At 44.8% G+C, this 4,384-nt stretch overlaps 1 long non-coding RNA gene across 1 annotated transcript; it reads right to left on the bottom strand.

The window, feature by feature from the left end:
- Positions 1-1,066: 1,066 nt before the first annotated feature.
- Positions 1,067-2,334, bottom strand: LOC116087753. Its single transcript, XR_004117619.1, has 3 exons — positions 2,263-2,334; positions 1,472-1,529; positions 1,067-1,149 (listed from the first exon to the last, which is right to left on the bottom strand). It is a non-coding gene; the product is annotated as an uncharacterized LOC116087753 (long non-coding RNA).
- Positions 2,335-4,384: the final 2,050 nt, after the last annotated feature.

Here is a 4,384-nt window from a genome sequence, read left to right as displayed (position 1 = left end):
CTGCACTTGAGTAATTACCCTTCCGAGGACCGCTCCATATATGATTTCTTTGCAATTATTAAGATTAATTCACGTTTTTTTAAGTAGGAAGAGACCAAAATACCAAGCCAAATGATCATTTTTATAAGCACATTTTCAAATGTCCTAGAACTCTGAGAGAGAGAGAGAGAGAGAGAGAGAGAGAGAGAGAGAGAGAGAAATAATAGATTGAAGTCTTGTTTCCAAATATCACCTATGAAGTCCCAAGCTGTCAGGCCCCTAGATCCACTTGAACATAAATAAAAGCAACAAAAGCCCAGTAAAAATAGATGGGATTAAAAAAAACAAAAACAAAAATAACCAGGCACTGTCCACTGACCATAAGCTTCCCCACGGCCCAAAGTGAAGACTTAATTAGAACCTTCCTTGTTCACAGATCCAGGAGCTTTCTGTAAATAGCTTGTCACATGTAGATTTGTGGCAGCACCATACCTTCAGCATTCTCATGGCTCCTGAACGCCTCCACAAAGCTATTTCCAGGGGACTCAGCTAGACCAGCCATTGGTAGAAGGCATTCGCATGTGGAAGGAAACAGCAAACCCAGCATGAGTTAAGAGAGCCAGAGCTTTGTTTTCCATGTTTCATGCTCACGTTTGGTTTTACTTTTCAGTTTTCTGTGTCTGGTACACCACCTTTGAGTACCTTGAGTATTTATCTCAGGCCTCTATCTAATCCTTCCTGGCTTCTCATTCCTATTTCCAACCAGCAACGGATCCCAGGAGGAAACTCTCAGTGTTGATCCCTGAGCTCTCCATGGATTCCTGAAGCGTCATAGCATGGTGTCCTGTGGGAGTGAACGCCCTTAGGCATTGCTGTGGGTCTAGGGGAGTCCAGAAAACACAGCGCCTAAGGTGAACCATCCCTTGAAGAGACTCTTGGTCCTTAGGCTTGTCTTCATTGCTTAGAGTGACCCAGGAAGGTACAAGAGACCAGGATGTGGGTCTCTCACTGTTCTTGCGGTTGTACCTTTCGAGGTATCCTTCCTTGTAGTTAAAAAGGGAAGGAGGAGGAACCCACCACTCACCTGTGAGGCATGTTTCCATTGTCACTTTCTGCCTTGATGACACAGTCCAATCAGCACACTCCCTCTTTGTCCGTACCAGGATAGAACTGGGTTAAGAGAGAGCACAGCTTAGCCTTGCAGCCAGGTCCAACTTTTTTGAGATTGCGACATACCTTGTCATCTACAAAGTACACACCCAAGAGTCATGTAATCAAGTTCCAAAAATAAAATACCCCAAAATTCAGATTTTAGCTATGTTTAGGATTTTGTAGTAGACCACATTTACAGCTATTCTGAGACACCCGCGGTGTGTGGTCCATAGGTTAGGCCCTTGACGATATACGAAGAGTCTGGGAGGCCTCCTGGAGTTGGCACTCAGGGTCTTTCCTAGAGTGTAATAAAGGGTGAAGAGGGGCAGGAAATACTGACCAGACTGCTCTGCTGCACAGTAGACCAAGGAAGTGGACCTTGCTGTGCCTCAGTTTCCCTGTGAGTCAAAGAAAGAAAATTGGGATCACTTTCAAGGGTTCTAAGAATGTCTGACACATCATCATCATCATCATCATCATCATCTTCTTCTTCTTCTTCTTCATCATCATCATCATCATCATCATCAACATCATCATCATCATCATCATCATCATCATTGTGGGAGGCCAAATCCAGAACTGTTAACACATGTTAGTCAGTAGGCTAACAAATAGTGTCCTCAAATAGTGTCAAACCATCTTAAGAACAAACTTAGAGGAAGTACTATGGACAAGGTCGGTGTCAAGGGTGATCTGGAGATGTGCCCCGACCTTGCTCACCAAGTGATTTTTCTCTTGCAAAAAAAAGGGGGGGGGGGCAAGAAGGAGCTGACATGCTCACCCACTTCAGAGTGAAGGGTATCTACAGCCATATTGACCTGAGAGTACCGAGTTGTTTCCAAAGATGGAGGCCACTGGATGAAATGAAATGCCACTGGTCCCCAGGAGCAGTGAATGGCTAATAGAACTAAGTAGAAATGACATTGAGTGACATCTTAGTCTCAACCACCAAGACACCCAATAGCTTCTGTTTCCAGAAAGCCTTTTTCAAATCATATGGAAACCACACAGACCACCCCAGGGAAGCCATAGCGTAGCCTGCCCTCCCATCCTGCCAGGGCCCCAGCCACTGCCCCAATCCCAGAAGTTCCAATTCAAGTCCCCAAGAACACATGAGGAGTGCTAACCCACCTATCAGGAAGACTTATCACTTGTCAATACTGGCACTCAAAGTTGAAGCCCTTTGTCAAAGCCCACGAAACCTTAGGAATTCTGACCATAGAATTCTAGATGAACTGGAGGAAATCACCTTGGTGACCTTAAAAGACTTCTTTCTTTTTTCATTTTTCTAAGAATCCCATTTGCTAAATCTAATTATTTCAGCATTGATTTTAGAAATAATAAGTGGTAATTTTTTCCATCAACTGGTCAAAACCCAATTTCATTTATCACCAGGAGACAAGGAAGAGTCTCCTCTGGCTCAACGCTATTTTGCTCATTTTTCCAAGGAGCTGAACGGCATTACATGCAAAGTACCTATTGGGAAATAATTCTGTGCGTGATGTCAGAGTCTGTTAGACCTCACATGCTCAGGGAGGTCATACGGGTCAATTATTGGTCATTTCTGAGAACTCTCTCCTTATGTGCTGCTGGAAGTGCCACCAGAGATTTACTGTTGTCATATCGAGCCAATAACCCGGTGTGGAAGAGCTCTGCCTTTTAGAAGGGACATTAGAGTCAAGCCGTGGGCACTAGCGGGTGTGTGGGTGGGGGGGTGAACTAGCTCATGGCATTTGTGGGTGATCCTAATGTCCTGGATAAATTCCAATCACACTAATGGCCTTCACTCATGCTTTCGTTAGAAGCAATTAAGGAAGCTACTGTTTCTTCCTGTTTCCTTCTCTTCTGAAGAACCTCCTCAAATCTAGCCAGCTGTGCTGCCCAGTGGCTATCTAGCCAGCTGTGCTGCCCAGTGGCCAGCAGCTGCCTAGAACCGCTCCACCCTGGGACACACAGCAAGTATTTCATTCTCCAAAGACTGATAGGCAACAATACAAATGCCATCCTCCTCTTTACACAGTTCAAGAAGAACATGGTTCTGCAACTGTTGCAAAACGTAGCAACAGTAATGGAGTGAAATGTTGTTGGCCAACTACTAATAAAAAAAGGAATTCTTTTTTTTTTAAATTTAACTATTCAGTGATAATTCCATATGTGCATGCAATGTATTTTGATGATTCTCAACCCTCATTGGCCTTGGTGAGCCTCCTTAACTTGGCTCTGAGCCCCCTTCCTCATGGCAACAACCCCCCTTGTACTTTATACTTCATGTTGCACAAGCACAGGTGTAAGACTGTTGACGGGAGCATGAGCAACTTACACAATAGAATTCTTTTAAAGCAATACAATATTCATAGACTTTTTCCTTCAAAGTTAGTGCTTCCCATTGCTGAATTACTCACCCACATTCATCTGCAAAGGCATCCTCAGCTTCCAGGCTGTCCCACAGTAGCATCAGGGCTGGCAGTCCCCTCAGGTTATAGCATCCCTTGCTTGTAGGGATCCTTGGCTTTGCCTGTACCCAGGTGAGGAACAGGTTTCCTCCCATGTCTAGCTTCATCAAGGGGTCACAGATTTATAAAGCATGACGCTCAGTATAATGGGGAGGCAGGGTTGGATCCTGGGGGTTGGGGGGGGGGACACATGTTGATTGCACCAAAGAATATCTGGAAAGTAAACACAGTGATGGTTCAGGAGGTGATTGGCATGTGCATCTGTGGACTGTGAGGAGAAGTGCGTCTTCAACCTGAGGGGCTCCATCCTAACACACAACAGAAGGGAGAGAAAAGGCCAGTAAGCTCTCTGCTTCCAAACTCGACACATACATTAGTCATTGTCCTCCCCACGATGACAAAACACAGGACACAATGTAAAGGGAGAGAGTTCTTAATGATTTATTTGTGTTGACATTTTCAAAATATTCAGTCCATAGACCTTGGCTCTGCTTATTTGGGGCCCACAGGAAGTCAGCATACCTTGGTGACAGAAGCATGTGGAGGAGGAAACTACTAAAGCTCACAGTAGACAGGAAGTAGAGAGCAAATGAGCCCAGGAGTGTAGGACAAGGCACAGACACCAGACACGGCTTCCTTCCATCCAGCTTCACCTCTTTCCTCAGCTTCACCACCTACTTTGTAAGAATCTGTTCAAATTCAGATCCCTCCATGGGTTAAACGATTGATTAGATTAGAGCCCTGATGATCTATCCAACCCTGGATGCTACTAGGATACAAACAGATGTGCGCTTGACTAC

Source organism: Mastomys coucha, unplaced genomic scaffold (assembly GCF_008632895.1).
Source record: "Mastomys coucha isolate ucsf_1 unplaced genomic scaffold, UCSF_Mcou_1 pScaffold13, whole genome shotgun sequence".
NCBI lineage: Eukaryota > Metazoa > Chordata > Mammalia > Rodentia > Muridae > Mastomys > Mastomys coucha.
This window is presented reverse-complemented; position numbering and strand designations above follow the sequence as displayed.